Here is a 24,442-nt window from a genome sequence, read left to right on the forward strand (position 1 = left end):
GTGATGTCACTTAGAGCATTCACACTGGTTTGTTTTACTTTTTGTTTGCTGTTTTTGTTTTTTGCAACTGATGTATCATGGAGCATAGCCTCTTTTCTTAGTGTATCGTCTGTGACGTCTCAGCTGAGCTACTGCTGTCACCCTTCTGATGTCGATGTTCTGATCTTACCTTTATATTGTTTCTCTTATTAATAGCCCACTAAAAGCCAACAGAGGACAATAAAAAGGATGACTTTTTGTATTTTGGACATTATGGCACACGTCACGCTTATCTGTAGGGATATAGGAGAGACCTTTGTAATGCAGTGGTGCTAGTTATGCTGCTGATGATGATACTTAATGATGAGCATGTGATGTATTGGTAACAGCCTGAAATTATTTGCCTTTTTGAGTGCAAATAGCTTCAGTGGTTCTTCATTTATGTTGACTTTGTTCCTGTGGCCACAATACAGTGCTTACTTTTTAGTACACTAATACAGGCAAGGAAAATACTTGTGGATAATTTTTTCACTTGAATTTTTTCTGCAGAGTGCACCACCCAGTTTTCCCAAGCCCTCATGCACTGGCAGTACATCAACAAGGCTGTTTCATGGGGACCAGCTGCGTTGGAACGTGGGTAAAGAAGAGCAAGAGAAGCATGAACACAAAATAAAACAGGCTGTACGAGCTTCAACTTTTTCGAAATATTTTGGTCTCATTGTGACAGATGTAATGGGGCCCCCCTGACCGCTGCCCCAACATCTCCCAGTAGTCCCAACATGCCCCAGTATCCCACCATCTCCCAGTAGTCCCAACACCTCCCAGTAGTCCCACCATCCCCCAGTAGTCCCAACATCTCCCAGTAGTCCCACCATCTCCAAGCAGTCCCAACATCACGCAGTAGTCACAACATCTCGCAGTAGTCCCACCATCTCCCAGTAGTCCCACAATTCCCCAATAGGCCCAACATGTCCCAGTAGTCCCACCATCTCCCAGTAGTCCCACCATCTCCCAGTAGTCCCACCATTTCCCAGTAGTCCGACCATCGCCAACAGTCCACCATGCTTTCCATTACCAGAATCCAACAAGGTTTCCAGTATCTTTGGCTTTTATTCCAACAGGGCTGTCGCCATATTCGGCTACTGCTGCGGCCTGCCACCTAGTCGACCGATTTCTTGGAGTTTCTTGTTGTAGTGCGCCTGAGTCTCCAAGTGCTGCAATTTGTACTCAATGTTCTTGAAGAGAACGATGCCACAGTATTGACATGAAAGGTCCACATCTTCCAGATCTTCCATCGGCTGATGTTGTGGCAAGGATGCAGGTGTTAAGGGGGAGACCGTTGTCTGGTTGGGGGCTGACTCAGTCAAGGACATTGTGCGTATGCCTTCGTCAAGCGAAATCTCACGCAGAACCTGTTCTTTCTGCAATGCCTTCCGGTGCTTCTTGCCCTGCAATAGAAAGAAACAGAATGCGTGCCACTTCTCAATTGTGCAAGAAAAGGTTTAGTGAATAGTTGAAGCTACTAGAGAGGGAATGTGCAGGGTGTGTGTCCTGTAGTTTCACAGTAACAGCTTAGAATTACACATCACAATCAAAAGCCTACAGAACCGAGTCAAAGATACAACACAATATTTTGTACTTTTGTCATCACGACAAATATTTATGTTCTTTAATAGCATTTCTCTATACTACTGTATAGTAGTTTTCTGTAGTCTGCAGATCTGTAGTACTTTTCCGTAGTAACTGCACAAAATTCTACTGTTCTGTTGCGCTACAAAAAGGTCTGTTGCGGTACAAAAAGTTCTGTTGCGCTACAAAACGTGCATAACTGGCTCCCTGTGCCAAAAGACATCTGAAACGCGCTTTCAGGTACGTGGTGGTGGTGTCCAACTGAAAATAACTGTTTCCAAGAATATTTCCAGCTGAGCAAAGGTAAACTGACAGCAATTTGTTCCCGAAATTCAACTCACGCTTGTATGTGCAATCAGGGCCTCTTTACACGTCACGGCCACGTTGCAGACATTGCATTGGAGCGGCAGCCCAGCGTTCTGCGCCAGAGTAGTAACAGCGGCAGCAGACGCCACGGATGCGTCGGTATCCAGGGTGGCCTGAGCGGCGGGTCTTCCGCCTTCGGCCCGTCTTTCGTAGTGCTTCTGGCTTTCCACATTCTTTAGGTGTTTGACGCTCTTCAGGTGGTCGTGGTAGGGCACGGGGCCATTGAACAGCATGCAGCAGGGCTCGCAGGAGTAACGCGTCGACGCCATCTGTAAAATAATGCGCGACAATGTTCGATGGCTCCGTGTTCAATAGCACTTCGCTTGCAGGAAGGAGTCGTCCTGCGAAAAGCCACAAATTTAAAGTATTTCCGCAGAACCTTTAAGTTACAAACGCGAAAACCTGATCAGATACTGCCGCGAAGTCTTATCGTTCTTGAACAACTTTTGTTCCTTTATCGCTGTAGGAGCACAGCCTTATCGTTTTCAGCTTCGTTTCACGGGCTCAGTCATCTAACTTATTGCATTCAGGAGAGGCAGAAGATCGCGAGTCTGTTTCTTTGTAGAAAGCTGTGCGCATTGTATAAACAAAGAACGGCCAACGCGTTACGGCCTTACCATTAACCCAGGGCTTTAAAGCTCGCATACACTGTCGCCACTACAAAGTTTTTTTCTTTGACTGTGGGCAGAAATTCTTCGTCTCCCTTCATTCCTGCCTGTGGTAACCTTTACACAACAGTATTTCCAGGGGCTAAATACCGGCTACATGCATTTAAGCTTTCCACTTAACGTTCTTCCTCGTGCTTGTCATTCAAAGACACGTTCATCAGCATAATGACACTTCGGCAGCAGCAGGGAGTGTCGTATGGACGAAACTTGGTGGTATTCAAAAAATATTACTACAGCCTTGCGAAGTGGTCGTTTGAGGCAAGCACATTGCAGGAGAGGCATCACGCCCCGATCCGTCACCCCCTTGACGGCATCCATACTCACGCAAGCCTGATTGACAAATGACTAGTCTCACGATGAAAGTCAAAATTTGGATTATTAATAATCACGGGGACGTTATATAAGCACAAAATGTAACGCCAAACGCGTTGACTCGTGGCCAGCACACATCTCATTAGTACCTGCCGTTAACTGTACTATGATCGATCATTCATCATCATCAGCCTGACTTCACCCACTGCAGGGCAAATGCCTCTCCGATGTCTCTCGAATTAACCCTGTACTACGCCAGTTGCGGCCACTATATCCCCGCTAACTTGTTAATCTCATCCGCCTACCTAACTTTCTGCCGTCCCCTGCTACGTTTACCTTCTCTTGGAATCCACTCCATTACCCTTAAGGACCTGCGGTTATCTTGCCTTCGCATTACATGCCATTTCAACTAGGATATCATTAACCCGTGTTTGTTCCCTCACCCACTCCTCCCTCTTCCGATCTCTTAAAGTTACACCTATCATTTTTCTTTCCATAGCTCGTTGCGTTGTCCTTAACTTAAACTGAACGCTCTTTGTTAACCTCCACGTTTCTGCCCCATAGGTGAGTACCGGTAAGATACAGCTGTTGTATAATTTTCTCTTGACGGATATTGGTAAACTGACATTCATAATCTGAGAGAACCTGCCATATGCGCTCCATCCCATTCTTATTCTTTTAGTTATTTCCCTTTCATGATCCGGATCTGCGGTCACTACCTGCCCTAAGTAGACAATCTCTTACTACTTCCAGCACCTCTCTACTAACTGCGAACTGCTGTTCCTTTTCTAGGCCGTTGAACATTACTTTGGTTTTCTGCATGCTAATTTTTAGCCCCACCGTTCTGCTATGCCTGTCTAACTCATTGATCATGCTTTGGAGTTCTTGTCCTGAATGGCTTAGCAAGGCAATGTCATCAGCGAATCGCAATTTGCTCAGGTATTCTCCATTAACTATAATCCCCAACTCTTCCAATTTCAGGCCCCGGAATACCTCCTGTAAGCAGGCGGTGAATAGCATTGGCAAGACGTGTCTCCCTGCCTGACAGCTTTACGTATTGGAATTTTATTGCTGACTTTATGGAGAACTGTAGTAGATGTGCAATCGTTATAAATATCTTCCAATATTTTCACATAACACTCTTCCACACCCTGATTCAGCAATGCCTGCATGACAACTGAGGGTTCCACTTAGTCAAATGCTTTCTCGTAATCAATGAAAGCTATATATAGGGGTTGGTTCTATTCGGCGAATTTCTCTATCACCTGATTGATAGTGTGAATGTAGTCTATTGTCTAGTATCCTTCACGAAAGCCTGCCTGATCATTTGGTTGACTGAAATTTAAGGTTGTCCAATTCATCATTGCTTCAATCAATGCTTGAGCACAAATCAATCACGCTGAAGTGCTCGCTTACTATACCCTTACAAAAATGGCTGTCAACTTTCTATAGAATTTTTATTAACATTCTATTTACTCTATTAATCTTGTAACTTTTACATTCTATGCACCTTTGTTAATACAAAGCTGGTAGACTGTCACTTCTTTGTAGATACTCCTGTCAATAGAAAGTTACTAGAAAATCTGCGTGTAGTTTGACACATCGAGAGAAACAAAAGAACAAACGGCATTGTGTTTGAGGTGGTTAAAACTATCTTTCACGCGTAATCGTGACGACATCTTGCCTGATTGCATGGTGCAATCTGTTGCAGCTAGTCAACAATTTCACTATGTCGAAAAGCGACCAATATTAATCGTAGCAAAAGCACTTGGAATCAAGTAAGGGTATGGGAATACGTTTTAGAACAGAATATATATTCTATTTTAATAATTCATGTTTTATGTGCTATTGTGAGAAGAGAAATACACTATAAACTGAGAAAATATTTTCGGTCATGCAAATAGATGATTCAAATCATGTGCTGTAGGCGAACACTTCAAGGCTATTAAAACAACCTGGAACACAAAACAAACATTACAGTCACATTCCCTTAGCCGAGCATATTGTTACGTGGCGGCTAGCCGAAAATGAGACGTGATGAACCATGAACAAGAGATCATTTTAATGGCCGCTGGCCTAGCGCGAGCGCTCCGTCACGCGCCACTGCCAGCTTCGTCTTTGTCATACTACCCGGGGCCTCCGAGCGATCGTCCCGATCGGTGACGAACAGACGGCGAAATGGCGATGGTCTTGAGTGGGGGGTTGAACAGTATGAGAAGATGGTGCAGTGCTGGCCGCCACGATGAGAAAGATGAGAGAATGAGTCCCGGTCCATGAAGCTTCCGGGCCGCAGGTCACCAGGAGCCGACCGCCATGGCCCTAAGACGCGCCGAACGGCCGGGGGAGGGGAACGGTGTCTTCATTTGTGTGCAGCGTCTTGGGTCGGTGGAGTCGGCTCCTGGCGACCTGCGGCCCGGAAGCTTCATGGACCGGGACTCATTGACGCAAGAGACCGCGAGAAAACAGCTTTCGTCACCCCTGATGGCCTTTACCAATTTAAGGTCATGCCCTTCGGCCTTTGTAACGCCCCTGCCACATTTGAACGGATGATGGACTCGTTACTCCGGGGCTTCAAGTGGACGACCTGTCTTTGTTACTTAGATGATGTAATTGTTTTCTCGCCCTCTTTTGAAACCCACCTGCAGCTGATTCCCATCCCGACCGACCCGTTTTCTCGTGTTGGGCTACATTTACTTGGGCCCTTCCCGGAGTCCTCCTCGGGGAACAAGTGGATTGCTGTCGCCACCGATTATGCGACGTGGTCCGTGATCACTCGCGCCGTTCCAACCAGCGGCGCCACTGACGTCGCTGACTTCCTTCCGCACGACGTCATATTACACCATGGCGCTCCTTGTAAGCTCCTTGCCGACCGCAGCCGCTGCTTCCTCTGCCGAGTTGTTGACGAAATCCTTCGTTCGTGCTCAGTTCGTCACAAGTTCACCCCGGCTTATCATCCTCAGACGAACGGCCTTACGGAGCGTCTCAACCGCACGCTGACAGACATGCTCGCCATGTACGTATCCGACGACCACCGGGACTGGGACATCAGCTTGACTTTTGTCACCTTCGCCTACAACTCTTCGCGCCATGATACCGCTGGTTACTCGCCCTTCTATCTTCTCTTTGGACGAGACCCCTTACTGCCCTTCGACAGTCTGCTGCCCACAGCTGGCCCTGTCACTACATATGCGCTTGACGCTATCGCCCGAGCAGACGCTGCCCGCCAGGTTGCTCGTGACAAGCTCTCCGCCTCCCAAGAGGCTCAAAAACACCGCTACGATGGCCTGCACCGTGATGTGCGCTACCCTGCCGGATCTCTCGTCTTGCTGTGGCTTCCATGCCGTCGTGTGGGGTTATGTTAAAACTTCTGCCGCGCTACACAGGTCCTTATCATGTATTACGGGCAGTGACCGACGTAACGTATGAAATCACGCCGCTGCACCCAAAGTCGACGTCCGCTCCACTGACATCCGAAGTCGTTCATGTGGCTCGCCTCAAGCCCTATCACCCACCCTCGACATCGCACGCTTAACACGCACCGGGACGTTGCCTTCAGCCGAGGGGGATAGTCTTACCGGTGAACTGGTTGCTAAATAAGTGAACGAATCGTGAACGAAGAAGTGGCGGTGCGCTGGACGACGACGACGTTGACAGTAGGTAGCTTGGCCGCCGGAGTCTGAGCTGAGTGCCGGCCATCTCAGAGCAGCCGCCAATATAGATTTACCGCCGTAACATCCCCGTAACAATATTCTATTGCCATTTGTTGATAGGAACGTCGTACAATTTTCTTACGCCTTTCTATGTACTGGTGTCAGTAGAAATATACTAGAAAGTGACAGAAAGTCACCCAGCTATCCGTCCCTCTAGAACGTTTTACGATGGGAATAATCGCCTAAATTAATTAACTACTCTGGCCTAACATGTCAAAGCAACTGAAGCAACGTTGAACACGAAATAAACATTCTTAGTCACATTTCCTTAGCCAGGGATATTCTATTAACATTTGTTTATAGGAAGTTCATGCAGTTTTTTACTGCTTTATATCCTGCTGTTAATTGAAATCTACGAGAAACCGAGAAAGGATTTTTGGTCATGGGAATAAATGATAAAAATAATCAAGTAATGTAGCTATCTACTTCAAAGCGGCAACTAAATCAACCTTGAAGACGAAAAAAAATTAGCATTCACATTGTCATAGCCGAGCACAAATTGTGGATTTTAGAAATTTCGGTTCAATTTTCTCAGTGCTAGCCTTACTGCTTTTGCATTTTAGAGTGCATGAAAAAAGGCAAAATTCATAACAGAACATTTAGCCCAAAATTCAGAAATGCACCATGATTTGAAGACATGTAGTGACACTTTTTGATTGTATCAAGTATTTTTTGAAAAACTTTAACAGGCAATGAAATATTTTTGGTACAAAGTGAATGAATTCATAGAATACTAAGTATTATTGCCTCGCAATTCAAGGAAATCAAAAAAAACTTTCTAAGCAAAAATGGGAGTTAGTGTGATATTGTGTTACATACGCACAATGATGTGTTCGTTACAGCAAACTAATTTCAGTGATGGCTCTTTCTACACGAAAACAATGCTTTCTGTTGCGTATTCGGCCTAAAATTCAGTACCCAGGCAGTCATTAAGCGGATTTAACCTTTCAGAACTAACAGAGTTTTAGCAGAGCTGTACAACCCCTCTGCCAAATCGATAACAGGGTGTTGTTGCAGTTGTTGCAATTCTTGATAGGTCATATTTTAACTTGCAGCCGTAGTTAAAGTAATTTAAGGTACGGCGGTGCTAAAACACACTAGTGTTAAGAGCGCTGCGCTCTGAGGTTTCAGAGGGGTTATTGTTGCGAGCTAGAAAAAAAATTTAAGTTCAGCATCGCACCGATGTGTTTCCTCGCCATTTAATGACGCGTTCTCGCTAGCTCAAAAGGAGCCCAAATTATATCTCCAGCTCCAGGGTAACTCCTTCCTGAACCTCCGACACAAGCAAGCTTTCTTCCCTCAAAATACCCCCCTGTCCGCCATACAAATGCATCCAGTACTCTTTATGCCACTCCACGGGGGAGCGCGCAATTTAAACCCTCGCACTACCCTCCTCCCTGAGAGACCAGCAATGGCTGATCGCGCAGGACTGAAAACCCCGCCGGAACACGACCGCATTGCTTTGCGCAATGAGGAAATTCTGTGAAACATGTGCAGGCTGACAGCTTCGAGAAATCAAGTTGCTTCGTTCCTGAGCGAATGTACGCGCAAAAGTTCAGGCAAGACAATACTATATATTTTTTGTAAGGGGGGGGGGGGGGCTGCCAGCATATAACGAATGTACATTGGAAATGAAGCTCAGGAGTGAAGCACGGACACGGGTAATAAAATCGAGATTATTTAAAGTGTTTTCTTATAACCTACGGCTGGGTGTAGTTCATGTTCTGAGGCCGATTCTATAAAGAGAAGTATAGAGAAACAAAACAGGCAACAGCGGCCCGCTGTACTCAATTCCGGTAACAAGGGCTTTGCATGAGGAAGGTGCACGGCAATTGGAGCACTTTAAGCCCTCATTCTTGACTTGTTACAATTTTCAATAGTACTGAGCGACAGAGGAGCTTCCAGTATAGAAAAAGCTGGGATGAGAGCAGCCCCCGCTTTGAGCACCGCTAAAGCACCGGCTTCGTGCCTCTTCCGCATCTTCACTTGCATCTCCCTCAGTGCAAACACGGTACGAAGCTGTGCCGAGGAAAAACGTGGTGATAGCTGTATTTTCTATCTTCCCGTAATACAATGACTTAGGAGCCCGGGAAAAAAAGTATTGGGTCGAGTAGACGTGCAAAAGCATGTGTTCATTCTTCGCCTCCTCTTACTGGCATCAGTAGACGTGAGAGAGAGCCGAGGACCGCGAAAGGCAGAGGCAAAAATCAATCAAGGTAGCATACAAAAGGCTACGGTAGCGAGACTGCTAGCGGGATTCGCTCTAGCAAAGAGCGTGCAAGGTGTCCAATGGCATGATATAGACACACACAAAGCAGAGGGGATGCTGCCGCGCAGGCTTAAAATTTTTCATGTCACGCTAGAGGGGCGTGCGAACGCTCGCGTTCCCAAGGTACACACACGTACACTGAGTGGCATGAGCCAAGCTGTGTGGAGTACACTAAGCAACAGAATATGCGAAAATAAAAACCAAAACCAGTAGCTTTCGCCAACATCATCATCATTCCTTATTCTGCGACGCAGTTACGGTGAACTTGGTTATTGCCTTAGAACCAGGTAGACAGTGGAGCCGTGCAGCGGCTTTCCATACCATCCAATATGCGTCGCCTGTTGCTGCTCGCTTTTCCGAGCTTTCGTTCGCAGCGCCACCAGAAACAGATGGTTGTGAGTAGTAACATTTTTTACCTAAATTATTATCAATTTGCTGACTTCGTTATTGAAATAAAATATTTCGTTGTTTAATGCAGCAAGTATGCGGCAAAAAGGGTTTTACCAATTCTTTTCTTAAAGCGTGTAACGATGGAAGGATGGATGGATGGATAGGAGCGCCCCCTTTGAAACGTGGTAGTGGCAATTGCCACCATGCTCAGGTTTTTTCTTTATTTTTGTTCAACTGTGTTGTTAATTCCCGTTAAGATTCTTCATCTTCTTGACTTCTGTTTCCTACACTTCTAACCTAATGTCACCTCTCTGTTTTTCAGCCACCAATCCGCCAATCGCTTTTTGCTTACTTTCGCTGCATATTTATTTACATGACCATTGTTATCTCTAAACCCTAGGGCCTCAGGAAGATTGACTGTGCCCCCCCCCCCCCCCCCCAAAAGTACCCCCAAAGTTGTGGTACTCTTTATTCCTTCCCATGTAATTTCAACTTTATTATTTCGGAAGATTTCCTGTAGAAAATCAATTACCTCATCACCGATACCTACATCTTTTAATATGTTCCACAGGTGTTCCCTGTTCACGTTGTCGTATGCACTGCTTATGTCCAGAAAGGCTAAATATAAAGGTCTGTTTTCCGCCTTAGCTATTTTTATGCATTCGGTAAGCACGAACAGGCTACCAACTAAGCGCCTACCCCTTCTAAACCCATTCTGAAGTTCTCCGAGTATCCTATTACCATCTACCCATGACTACATTTTTAAATTCACCGCCTGCATTGCCAGCCTATGTATAACAGACGTTATCGTAATTGATCGGAAGGATTTTATGTTCATCTTACCTTCTTTTCCCTTTATAAATCAAATTGATTTTTTCCTCTGTCTCCAGCTGTGCGGAATTCGCTTATTTGTTATGACTGACCCCAATGCTTTTATCAGCGTTTCCTCCCTTCTTGGGCCAAGTTCATTAATCAGCTTAATTGGAATTTTGTCTATCCCTAAGGATGCGATTTTAGGAATATTTGCTTCCGCCTTTTTCCAGTTAAGACTAATCAGTTGTAAGCTGTTCTCTAATGTGCTGTCCTGTGTTGCTCCCTCAGAATGGGAGATTAGTCTATTTCCTTTGTTAAATGACGCAGCTATAACTGACGTGATGTAGTTCACAGCAACGTCTCCCTCTAAACATTTTCCCTCACCATATTTAATCTCTTGCTGCTTTCTTTGATTTGTTTTTCCTAACCAGCCTATATGGTTCTAGAATTTTCTTGGCCCCCCTTTATCCCTTTATTTGCATCGCGAACTTCAGCCAGCCATTAATCAGAGGACTGCTTTATTCTAGCCTGGACGAGGACCTGAACTTGCTGTTTTTTTGTCGAAAGGTTCCCCTTTTTGGCCTATTTCCTCTTCACATAACTGCGCCCTCTTTGCTTCTCTGTGTTCCCTTGAAGCCACGCGTCGTTTTTGGCTGGCCTACTTAATTTCCATATTCCACCAGCTTCGTGGCTTCCTCTTTCCTCTCCAGCGGTTTACTCTTTTCAGTTGTTTCATTTTTGTACTGATGAGTAATTCTAAGTGATTATAATCCCACTTTTCCGTGGGGCGTTTCTCGATTGCTTCATCTATGTCTACTGCTATTAACGCTATTTGTTGGTCGTTTAATTTTTCGTTGTCTTTTTGACTTCGCTGCATTTCTCTTCTGACCAGGGCTCCCAACTGTAGACTATTACGTTTTAAGATCACTTCCTAGGCTATAATTCCTCTCTCCGTCTATTTCCATTATTACGAGGTTGCTATAGATGCCCTGCGACATTAGAAAGTAGTCAATGGTTGACTGCCTGTTGCTGGATTCCCACGTGGTTTTTCCCTCACATTTAGTTTCTCTATTGACAACAACTAGGTTGTGCCGCTCACAGAAGTATAGCATTAACCTCAGGTTACAATCTGTGTATCCATCCAGATCCTCGATGTCGCCATTGATGTCTCGAAGCAGAAGAATATAGGTACCGTCTCGAAACTGCATTATGTCGTCATTGAGGCACTTAACTAGATCCCTGTCGCCTTACCTGCATTTGTCCCCGGTCCCTAATTAAACTACATCTAGCGATGTCCTTTTGCCAGCAATTGTACCCGATGCCCTGCCATGTTCTTTGTAAGTTGATTTCATTATTTGCCAATTTGTTCCTTGATGTATCACCATATACTCCTCCTCCTTTTTACATTGATCTGTTGCACCCTTCCCAGACATAGCCATCGGGATTTTCTCCCGCATAACTGGTAAAAGTCCCCACCCACCTGGCCACAGTGGCAGGTGGCAGTTAAGGGTTGATCGCGAGAGTTCGCTCACAGTTGTCAGCGTCAACGCATGCAGCCCATATCGCTCTCTCATCGCCGCACGTACTACAGCGCTCGATATGAGTTGCAACGCGCGGTCATCGACCGGAGCTCGACCGCAGCTCGTTCCGTGATGTCCGTCCTCCAAACAAACGCTCGGAATTGTGGGAGAAACTGTCCTTGTAGGAAACGACCGCACCCCCGCTCAGGAAAAAAGCTTACAGTGATTGAAACTTATTCCTTTCGACCCACCGCGGTGAGTCAGTGGTTATGGCGCTCGGCTGCTAGCCCGTAAGACGCGGGTTCGATCCCGGCCGCGGCGGCTGAATTTCGATGGAGGCGAAATTCTAGAGGCCCGTGTACTGTGCGATGTCAGTGCACGTGAAAGAAACCCAGGTGGTCGAAATTTCCGGAGTCCTTCACTACGGCGTCCCTCATAGCCTGAGTCGCTTTGGGACGTTAAATCCTAATAAACCAAATTCATTCTTTTGGCTGTGACAATCTACCGCATCGCAAGAGCGCTCGAGAAGTTCCCTATAAATTTGCTGTTAGTGGTCCAATTAAACGTGGAGACAAATTATTTTGTATTGAATTCAAATTAGTGCAATTTATTTAATTACGTGGTCGTGTTTTATTGCAGTGAAACCTTTTTCAATCCTGTCTTGATGCATATCAAACGCAATGATATTTGTAGCCCTCTGCCACTATGACTGTCATGAGCTTGCATGAGGTATTCTCTACTGATTTTTTTTCACGTGACCATTGTGATGTATAGCGAATTATTTTAATGCGTAGGAATGACTCATATCAAACAAAACGGTTTTTTAGGTCTGCTCGGCTATCGTTACAGTGAGGTGACGCACCATGCCCTAGTAATTAGTGGCAATAGTAACCTGACCACATTCGAACACAGTGCGTTATCTTTCTACCCAGGCATGCATGTTGCATATGAAACGTAGCGGATCTTAAATATTTGTTGAGCTGTAGGGAGGACAAACTCGTACGATGAAATTGGGTTTTTCAGGCCACGTGACCATGTCCGAGTGCAGTCAGGTATTTTTCTGCCCAGTCATGATGCATATCAATCGAAATGGTTTTCCAAGCCCTGCTCGGCTCTCCCGATAAGAAAGCCATATGACGAAAAGGAAATAAAGTCACTTGACCACGTTCGAGCACGGGGAATTATTTTTCTGCCTAGGCATGTTGCAGATCAAACGACTCAGGTCTTGAAGCTCGCGTCGGCCATCAGCATGACAAGCTCCCATGACAAATGACTAGTGATTAGGGTCACGTGACTACGTTCGAGAGTAGTGAACTCTCTTTGTACCCAGGCATGATGCACATCAAACGAATTGCTTTTCCAAGCCAAGCTCTGCTGTAAGGATAAGAAGACCACATGACCAAGCCACTAGTGACTATACCCACGTTCGAGAACGTGGAATTATTTGTCTGCCCAGGTATGTTGCATATCAAACGACTCGGGTCTTAAAGCTATCTTCGGCCATCAGCATGACAAGCTCCCGTGATAAATCACTAGTGATTAGGGTCACGTGACTACATTCGATGGTAGTGAACTCTCTTTGTACCCAGGCTTGATGAACATCAAACGAATTGTTTTTCCAAGCCCAGCTCTGCTGTAAGGATAAGACCACAAGACCAATCCACTAGTGATTACACCCACGTGACCACGTTCGAGAACGGGGAATATTTTTCCTGCCCAGGTATGTTGCATATCAAACGACTCAGGTCTTAAAGCTCTCTTCGGCTATCAGCATTACGAGCCGATATGATAGAATCACTAGTGATTCGAGTGACGTGACTACGTGCGAGCGTAGCGAACTCTTTTTGTACCCAGACATGATGCTCATGAGACGAAATGTTTTTCCAAGCATTGCTCGGCTGTCAGTATAAGAAGGCCACATGGCAAAGTCACTAGTGACTATAGCCACGTGACCTCCTTCGAGCATGGGGAATGATTTTTCTGTCCAGGCGTGTTGCATATCAAACTACTCCGGTCTTATACCTGCTCTCTTTGGCTATCAGCATGACGAGCACCTATGAAAAACTCTGGCTAAAAATTTCGACTACTTACGTGTTGTGGAGAGGTTGCTTTGCCAGCAAACTTCTTGAAAATGCGTGCATTTTGGCCCAATATAGGAAGAATTTTTTGGGCCACAGCGCCGATAGTACGCGCTTTATACAAATTCCAAAAACCGATATGCATATTACTTACGGTGCGCTACACGCCTTTCACTAATGAAGCATCCTAACAATAATTAGTCAAAGTTAACTATTCATATTAGTTACCGAGCGTGCTAGTAGCACGTCTTAGCTGTGCATTGATGTAATGCACCACTGACAATGCTACGGGGGGAAAAGCGCTCTTCGAACTCAAAAACCGTGTTTTAAAAAAATGTATGAAGTCTTAGGTGAAACGCCTTGCATAGGAAAACAGCGGCGAATTAATCGATGCCTTTCAGTGCCGGTACCAACCTCAACGGCCCTTTTAAAATCTTGAAGTATGCGTGCTCTTGTGTCCACAGACTGACGCACCATCCTTCAGGAGAAGCTTAAGCACCTAAATACACTTGCCAAGCCCCTTAATGGAGTCACGAAAACACTATGCGGAGCAGTGATACTGCACACCTATTTCTTTGTGCCGGTAGCGGCACTGACGGCTAGAGCCCGAAGTTTTTCAGAGGTGGGCGGTATGCCTTGCTTGTTAACGACGTGGTCGAAGGTATGCCAATTTATCAAATACAAAAAAACGCTTATTCATTTCGAAAGGTGCGCCTGCTAGATACCAGGTTGAGAGCAATAGCCTGAGAGGGCGATGGTGTTCGTCACAAGCAGCCCCACAGAATGTGTTGTCGTGGAGGGACATGAGTGCGATTTTCTATTTATGTGGCCGATAAGGTTCATATCAGGCACTGAAGCGTGACTGGTGTATTGAAGTGGGTGAAGGAAATACTGCTGAATTGGTTTAGGTCGTGCACGTGAAGAAGTATTCCCAACGTCTTTTGGGTAAAATGACGCATGTTGGTAGTCGCATAAACGGACGTGAAACAGTGCGTTCCTTTCAGGCTGTCGTAAGCGAGGCGGGAAGGCTGCACAGAACCCGAGTTTAGTTTAGTTTATGGGGTTTAACGTCCCAAAGCGACTAAGGCTATGAGAGACGCCGTAGTGGAGGGCTCCGGAAATTTCGACCACCTGGGGTTCTTTAACGTGCACTGATATCGCACAGTACACGGGCCTCTAGAATTTCTCCTCCAAAGAAATTCTAGCCGCCGCGGCCGGGATCGAACCCGCGTCTTTTGGGTCAGCAGCCGAGCACCATAGCCGCTGAGCCACCGCGGCGGCCTTGCACAGAACCCGAGTGCTGGCGTTAACTCTTATACAGTCCATGCAACACCAGCCTTTTTTTTTTTTTTTGTAAATACGGCTGGTGACGACTAAGGGCTGCTGGACAAAAAATCAATACAACGCTTCAGATATCCATATCATGTTTTTTTTGTTCTTTGTAACCCGTAGTAGTGACAGGGCCACTCTGCGAAGCTGATGACGAATGGAGCGTGAGCCCTCAGTGCCGACGCCGCGATGCTTTTCGCTGCATGCAGCCCAATTTCTGCACGAAAAGAGTAATGCACTACAAATGCTGCTTGAGGAGGGCCCACCCCGCATGCACCTAGTTCTCTAAAAACTGTGGTTCAAGTTAAACTTCTCTAGCCGCCGCGGTGGCTCAGTGGCTATGGTGCTCGGCTGCTGACCCAAAAGACGCGGGTTCGATCCCGGCCGCGGCGGCTGGAATTTCTTTGGAGGAGAAATTCTAGAGGCCCGTGTACTGTGCGATGTCAGTGCACGTTAAAGAACCCCAGGTGGTCGAAATTTCCGAAGCCCTCCACTACGGCGTCTCTCATTACCTCAGTCGCTTTGGGACGTTAAACCCCATAAACCAACCAACCAAACTTCTCTCATGAATGATTAGCGCGTTTCAAAAAGTATCTTTTGTTCTTTGAAAAAAAAAAAGAATGAAAGATTAAATTAATTTGTAGCTTCAGTAGGCAAGCACAGGAGACTACTTGAGAGCCTGCTAACATTGACACCGCTCACAAGCTTTCATTATGGTACAAAGAAAAATGATAGTCAATAAACTTTACCGAACGCCTTCGGCTTGTCTGCTAACGCAAGTAATACGGCATTGGGGTGAAGCTGTTCCTTTCGCGACGAGGAAGCATATAGGTTCGGCTAGAACACAGCGTCAGTGATGATGCATAATAGGCTCCTTCAGCACCCCTGCATAGGCCACAACTACATCTGCTTTATCAGGCGCTGTTTTGATTCTGTGCCGAAGGGGCATCTACCAGTGGTGACCCGTTGAAAACAGCGTTCTCCAGGGCGCTGGTAAAGGAGCACAGAGACGTTGGGCACCGGTCGTAGCAGCTAAGGGGAGCGCATTGCCAGATGCCTGTAATAGCCCTTAACAGTCGCCTCGAATCAGTACCAACCAAGTGTTTTCATCGTTCGAGTGAACAGAATCACATCGACGAGGGCACATAGCGTGTTAGGCATTCCTGAATTAAGTGAACGGAGTTCAAACCTTGACAACGAAACTGTGCTTATTGCACGTGAATGTGGACAGGCGGAGCTTTCAGGTTTGCCGTGAGTATTTTGTTACGAAAACAACACTACGCGAGTCGCCGAGCCATTTCGTTGCGCTGAGGAAAGGCCATACTGCGCGTGCGCGAGGAGCAGGAATGTCACACGGCGCACAGCTGGCGCGCCGCCGCCGTCTCTGCGCTGGTGACTCTGAAATGCCGCCGCCCCGCTCGCCAGTTGTGCATGAGCAGTAGCGGCGCATATTTTCTTGCCCGAAACCGGGTCTGTCAGCGCGCAGACTGCGCCTCGCGCGACTCTCCCGCCGCACGTGCACACAAAGCTAGCAGAGCGTCTGCTCTGGCGGCGCCTCGACTTTCCACGGTTCGCAGCTGCGGCGCTGGCGTCGCGCTCCCGAACTTGAGCTATGGGTTCCCTTGAGAGAGCGATGAGACGGCTAGACTCTAGCTTTCGCAACAAAATTTGGTTAACAAGAGTTAACCACTTGTCAATTTTTTCGGCGAGGTCGCTCCAGCGCAGTCCTAAGAGTAGTGGCCATAGGATAGGAAACAAACAGCTGCATCATACCGGTACAAACCTATGGGGCAAAAACATGGAGGCTAACGAAAAGGATTCAACTTAATTTGAGGACAGCGTCGCAAGCAGTGGAAAAGAAATCGACAGCTGTAACGCCAGGATGCAGTAAGAGAGCAGAGTGGGTCAGGATACAAACGAGAGTTGATGATATTGTAGTCAAATCAAGAATAAAAGCGAAGGCTAGATAACCGATCGTCGTGAATTGTAAAAGATTGGATTCCAGCAGGAGGCAAGCTTATCACTGGGTGGCTGTATGAGGTTAGGAAGTTTGCGTGAATAAGCTGGCTGGAGTTGACACAGGACCGTGTTAATTGGAAGGATTTGGGAGAAGCGTCTTTCTTGCAGTGGATGCTGTTAGGGCGACTATAATAATGAACATGATTTGAAAGCTTAGGGCAAGCAGCAGCAGAAATTCGTGGAATTTCCAACAGCAACGTGCATCAAGTAAGAGTCTTACCATCAAATTGTTGTGTCGTTAAGTTTAGGAATTTTGTGGGAGAAGGCAGCGTTAGTGGTTCGGAAAAATTCTGCGACAGCACAACCAGCGCAGCGAGAGGGCTTCTAAAAAGCGCTAGTTCTTTTTCAAATGAGGTAATTACACAGCTGAAATCTGTACCGAAGCAAATCACACACCGCTGTATGTTACTAGCGCTCTCTCTCATATCAGCAGAAAGCAGTCTAACACAAAGCTCTTATGTTGCTAGCTGGCACGGAGTTCACTGTCCTGATCTCAAGATGGGGCGGTACCTGCAGCAGCTACGTCTTTTCACAGAACGAAATAGGCGTACGAACAGGGCGCGTCGGACTGCTTTAGCTGCGGTTCTCGGTGTAGCACTGGCGGCTTAAAATGGGAAATGGTATTGCTGTCCAGCTAGAGTACTGTTGACACAGAGTACAATATCGAACTAGACATCAGATGGTAGTCGCTCTGTGGTATATCCAGCTTCTGGCACCAATTAGACATGTCGCGCACTCCCAGCTACGCGGGCAATGACATCAGTTCCGAGCTTCTAATGGCCCCACCACTGCACCGCAAATCGCCACCTAGTGCATCACATCAGGGTAGAAAACACCGCCCGAGTATTACCAGTAACGACGCGTGCCGGCGGGGGAGCTATCGGTGAACCAGCAAGGAAAGACTTTTTCCAGCCCTTTGTATTACTCCAGGAATAAAAAAACTGAACCGCGGAATGTACGCATTCACGAGAAATTGATTATGACCTGTCAGGCGATTTTAGCACTGGCAAAGGAAGGTTTCAGAAAATCTTCGATTTAATACGTCATACCTAGGTGGATAAGCAGCGCACCGTACGCGAATATGGTCACATAACACCAGTGCTGCTACACGTGTAAGCAAACCTTCAGTCTCCGAATCTCGTCACGAGTTGTCGTGCCTTAATTCGTGAATGACAAACCCTAGCTTCCTTTTTCTTTCTTTTTTTTCAATCTTCTTTCTTTTCCTTGTTCTGCTCAATCCTGCTTCACACGTGCATATGCACTCGCGCAATAAATACATCGAGTTGCTCATCAGCGCTCCATTGTGTCTTTTCTCTACTGTTCCTTCCCTTATGGGCTGTGTTCCATCACAGTGGTCAGTCACCAACTCCGCCAACAACATACCTTAATACAATGCAAGTCTTCTGATTTCACCAGAGTAATAGCCACAAAGGGCATTAAATGCGTTTCGGATTGATGGCAATCATACTTCCAAAGAAGAGTGCACTGTTCTCGAGTGAAGTCGCATGGAACGATGCACTACTCATTAGCTGATGTGATTTCCACATATTGATAGCCAATAAGTGATCCGAAAATCATTTCGTTTGATATGCATCATCACTTGGTAGCAGAAGACTGAAAAGGGTTGTATCTGCCATTTCTTATCTGACATGAATCATTTCTGGGTAAGGCGGGCACCGGGATCCAATGTGGTCGGGGGACGAATCACTAGTAGGTTTGGTTATAGGGGTTTATCGTCCCAAACCAACTCAGGCTATGAGGGACGCAGTAGTGAAGGGCTCCGGAAATTTTGACCACCTGGGGTTCTTTAATTATAGTGCACTTACATCGCACAGTACACGGGACTCAATAATTTCCCCTTCATCGAAATTCGGCCGCCACGGCCGGGAACTAGCCCAAGTTTTTAGGGTCAGCAGCCGAGCGCCGTAACCACTGAGTCACCGCGGCGGAAATAAGCATTAATCACTAGTAAGTAGGTCGTGTGAGCTCAATACAGTGATATCCGAGCAATGCTTCGAACACAATTTCGTGCGATATGTGGGCACCTGGGCACAAAAACATTGCACTCTTCTGGACCCTTGTGAAGTGACACGAGTCACTGGCAATGTGGCCATGCAACCTCATTATAGCGAAAGCAATGCGGGGCTTAGAAACCATTCATTTGAAATACGTCATGCTCAGTTACAAATAGACTTCACTACACTCGAGCCTAGTCATGTGACCGGAATCACAAGTGATTTCATCATGGGAGCTCATCATTCTGATAGCTAAAGAGAGCTATAAGACCTAAGTCGTTTCATATGCAACATGAGTGGGCAGAAAAATAATTCCCTGTGCTCAAACGTGGTCACTTGGCTATAGTCAATAGTGAGATGGTCATGTGACTTCTTACACTGACAGCCGAGTGGGGCTTGGAAAAACGTATCGTTTGATGCGCCTCATGGCTGCGTAGAAAAATATTTCGCTACGCTCGAACGTAGTCACGTGACCGGAATCACTAGTGACTTCTTCATTCAAGCTCGCCGTCCCGATAGCCGGAGAGAGCGTTAAGACCCGAGCCATTTGATATGCAACATGCCTGGGCAGAAAATAATGTTCCGGGCTGTAACTTGGTCACGTGGCTATAGTCACTAGTGACATGGTCAAGCGGACTTATAACGACAGCCGAGCAGAGCTTCGAAAAACATTTTGTTTGATATGCATCATGCCTAGGTACAAAAAGAGTTCACTACACATTAACGTGATCACGTGACTAGAATCACTAGTGATTCGATGATGCCAGCTAGTCATGCTGACAGCCGAAAATACCTTTAAGCTCTGAGTCGTTTGATATGCAACATGTCTGGGCAGAAAAATAATTCCCCGTGCTCGAACGTGGTCACGTGGCTAAAGTCAGTAGTGAATAGGTCATGTGACTTCTTACACTGACACCCGAGAGGGGCTGGGAAAAACGTATCGTTTGATGCGCCTCATGCCTGGGTAGAAAAAGATTTCGCTACGCTCGAACGTAGTCACGTGACCGGAATCACTAGTGACTTCTTCATTCAAGCTCGCCGTCCCGATAGCCGGAGAGAGCGTTAAGACCCGAGCCATTTGATATGCAACATGCCTGGGCAGAAAATAATGTTCCGGGCTGTAACTTGGTCACGTGGCTATAGTCACTAGTGACATGGTCAAGCGGACTTATAACGACAGCCGAGCAGAGCTTCGAAAAACATTTTGTTTGATATGCATCATGCCTAGGTACAAAAAGAGTTCACTACACATTAACGTGATCACGTGACTGGAATCACTAGTGATTCGATGATGCCAGCTAGTCATGCTGACAGCCGAAAAGACCTTTAAGCTGTGAGTCATTTCATATGCGACATGCTTGGGCAGAAAAATAATGTTACGGGCTATAACGTCGTCACGTGGCTATAGTCACTAGTCACGTGACATGGTCATGTGGCCTTCTTATACTGGCAGCTGACCAGGGCTTGGAAAAACACTTTGTTTGATATGCATCATGCCTAGGTACAAAAAGAGTTCACCACACATTAACGTGACCACGCACCCGAATCACTAGTGATTCTATCATGCCGGCTCGTCATGCTGACTGCCGAAGAGAGCTTTAAGACCTGAGTCATTTGATATGCAACATAACAGGGCAGAAAAATAATTCCCCGTGCTCGAACGTGGTCACGTGACTTCAATTCCTCTTCGTCGTATGGCTTTCTTATTGGGAGAGCCGAGCAGGGCTTGAAAAACCACTTCGATTGATATGCATCATGCCTGGGTACAAAAGGACCTGACTGCACTCGAACCTGGTCACGTGACCCGAATCACATGCTTTCATCGTGCGAGCTCGTCCTCCCCATAGCTCAACAAATATTTAAGACCCCCTCCGTTTGATATGCAACATGCCTGCATTGGTAGAAAGATAATGCACTGTTCTGGAACGTGGTCAGGTTACTATTGCCACTAATGACTAGGCCATGGGGCGTCACCTTGCCATTGAGATAGCGGAGCACGCCTACAGAAACCATTTTGTTTGATATTAGTCATTCCCAGGTATAAAAATAATTCGCTATACAAACAGCATGGTCACGTGACGAGAATCACTAGTAAATACCTCATGCAAGCTCATGGCATTCATAGCGGCAGAGGGCTACAAAAATCATTTCGTTTGATATGCATCAAGAGTGGATTGAAAAAGGTTTCACTACAATAAAACTTCATCACGTAATTAAATCAATTGCAGCAATTGGAATTCAATATCAAATAAGTTGTATCTGCATTTAATTCGACCACTAACTGGAAATTTATAGGGAACTTCTCGAGGGTTGTTGCGATGCGATAGACTGCCACAGCCAAAAGAAAGAATTTCAATTACTGGAAGCTTTTTCTTTAGAGGGGATGTGGTCGTTTCCTGAAAGGGCAGTCTCTCCCAGTATTCCGAGCGACTGTTTGGAGAGCGCGCACCACGGAACGAGCTCCGGTGGATGACCGCGCGTTGCAACTCATATTGAGCGCGATAATACCTATACGCGCGATGCCAGCGTAGGTTGTCAATGCCTGCAGCCCTCTCATCACCACATGTACCTGTAAGCGCGATTCAGGTGTCCACTGGCCCAGGAAGCCAGTTATGCGCACTTCCTTTCCTTAAAATGACACAGCGTTGTGAATGCTAGCGCATGCAGGGCACATCTCTCACTACCGCCACGTAGCCTTAAGCACGATTCAGGTGTCCACTGTTCCAAAAGGGCAGTTATGCGCCTTTCCTTATTTTCCATGCTCCCGCTCCATTGGTTTCGCAGCTTAAAGCGCGACTAAGGTGTCCACTGCTGCTTACAACGGCGATGGCAACGGCGACGGCCATGCCGCGAAACACAGAAACGGGCGCCGAAGAGCTGCGCTCTAAAAATCGCCTGGGGGTAGACTGCCGCGGCGTGAACGCGCTTACTGCATGTGAAACACTGCACGAATTCACGTGCGGCTCGTTGCACGAACGCGTTGTTGCGTTGCAAGACACTGCTGGCCTGTGGGCCCGGGAGCTCCGGAAACTGTGCCGCGAGTGTTCCGTCCTATACTCGGCGCCGCAGGGTGACGGCCTCGTCGCGGACGCGAGGCTCATGTTCGGCGTTCGAAAACGCGACCGTCGACACCCAAGGACGCTTCCTTAGATACTAGCAGTTTGCTGACAGTGAAGAGGGCATGACGCGCTGGTCCTAAGCGGTTAAGCCGCAGAGCGAAGATCGCGTCACTGCAAATGGTTAACGATTAATGCCGGTCACACCCTAAACACGTACAGATAGGTGGGTAAGGTATGCGCGCCCCGCGAACGTAGGTGCGAGCTACTGTAGTAAAGCTGCCGTGCACAGTTGGAGATCCATTATTACGCGAGAGTCTCTGCGTGAGTGAACGCTTGCACAGAAGCTCACCTTTTCGAAGAGAACCTTGCGTGAGCTGAGCGAAGAAGTGGCTCTCCTCGTGGGCAGCAACCGCCAGCAAAACTCTGCAACCACGGGTAGCTAGCAGGAACCACCGTAGAAAAAGCTCCGACGCCTCAGTCGAACGCCCAGACCGGCCACGTGCCTCTCAGGCGCGTGAATACGACCCTCGAGACGCTTTCGCTTCTTCTTCTTCTTCGACAGCAGCGAGGGAGAGGAAACGGCAAGATGAACGGCGCAAGTGATTTTCATCCAGATTTGTTCTTTTTTATAGTGGATAACTATGCGGTCTTCCCCGGGAGACATTTTTCAAGTGTAAATTGTGTACAGATTTACTTCTAGTCACATTACTTAAATAGGTTTTCTTTTTCATCATCGCGTTCTATTGCCTGTAAAGGAGTCTGGAAGGAACTCTCATTAAAGGTACGGTATTCCAGTGGCGCAAAAGGACGCCGCTTCACGAATATACTCCAACAAGCGCTTTGCAGAAACTGAGGATTCTGCAACTAAAATTTGAATTTCAGCGTGTGGCGATTTCTGGCGATTTTTACACTTGCGCGCTTGCTTGGGCACACTGATAATTTTGTACTCTTTTTCAACTTTAATAGAAGCAGTATTACGACTGAAGACGTTTTTACTTAAAATAATACTAAATGTAGTGCACACTTAATTACACCTCCTCATATGCGGACGCCACGGCTTGGTGGATAGTGTGTCGCCAACTGAAGCTCGGAAAGGCTTGTTGAAAAAATTGTTATAGCTGCACCTCAGGTATGCATCTCATATCTTTTTGACGATGCGAACACTTCCCGGTGCAGTAGACGCTGCAAACATGCCGGATGAGTAGAAGACGAGGATGGACAAGTCCATAGTTCTTGAACATTTCTTTCATTTGTAAGGCAACTGCGGAATATTGCAAGGTGCCATGAAGAAGGTACTGATGACAATGGTCTAATGTTTCAATGCGTAGCGAAATCTTGCCGTTAAAGCTTGTCCTGCTGTCGCATTAATTGGTTAACACTGCAAATAAAACCAGTGGGTTGTGGTTTTTAGAACAATTAGCATACGGAAACCAAGAAGCGTCTCGAGAAGAGATCTGTGGATATTGATTAGTATGTGTAATCTCATGATATGCGAAAAAAATATCTTCCATAAAAAACTGCTCTTTGAAAAAATGGGCTTGTCTAGAATTTTCGAGTATATAAGAAGCGTGCGTGTGTTTGTGTGTGTTGGGTTTAGAGGTGCATAAGCGGCTAAGGCTATCATGTGCCAAACTCAGGGTATAAAACATTGTTATATATGGGATGCTATACAAAAGTGTAGACAACGGTGGTGTAAAGGGCCTAAAAAGTTAATTCGTGCAACCTTGTAAAATTGTAAGATAAAATTTTAGAAGTCACTTATGGTAAAAGCTTTAAAAAATGTCAGGGTAACCTCAGCAGCCATCCTTGTCTGGGCAAGGATCTCGAGGTTCCCAACCGATGGAATAGGGACCTCAGCCGTCTTCTCAGGAGTGAGAAAGTGGCTGAGGTGTTTCAAAAACAAGTGAGGCAATAGATTAAAATTTATAGTTTGTCGAGAAAAGCACCTTATCTTAAAAAGATAAAACAAAACTAATCTAAACAATTCCATTATCACCCAAGAGTAGCATTGAATGAAGAGGAATGTGTTCATTATAACATTGAGTGAAGGACACTTTCCGCAGTCTTTCACCCGCCGCGGTGGCTCAGTGGTTACGGCGCTCGGCTGCTGACCCGAAAGACGCGGGTTCAATCCCGGCCGCGGCGGCTGAATTTCTTGAAGGCTAAATTCTAGATGCCCGTGTGCTGTGCGATGTCAGTGCACGTTAAAGAACCCCAGGTGGTCGAAATTTCCGGAGCCCTTCACTGCGGCGTCTCTCAGAGCCTCAGTCGAATTGAGACGTTAAA

At 46.5% G+C, this 24,442-nt stretch overlaps 1 pseudogene; it reads right to left on the bottom strand.

Moving 5' to 3' along the window:
* Positions 1-1,088: 1,088 nt before the first annotated feature.
* LOC149355704 (uncharacterized) lies at positions 1,089-22,567 on the bottom strand (annotated as a pseudogene).
* Positions 22,568-24,442: the final 1,875 nt, after the last annotated feature.

Source organism: Amblyomma mixtum, chromosome 3 (assembly GCF_055824585.1).
Source record: "Amblyomma mixtum isolate Tamu chromosome 3, ASM5582458v1, whole genome shotgun sequence".
NCBI lineage: Eukaryota > Metazoa > Arthropoda > Arachnida > Ixodida > Ixodidae > Amblyomma > Amblyomma mixtum.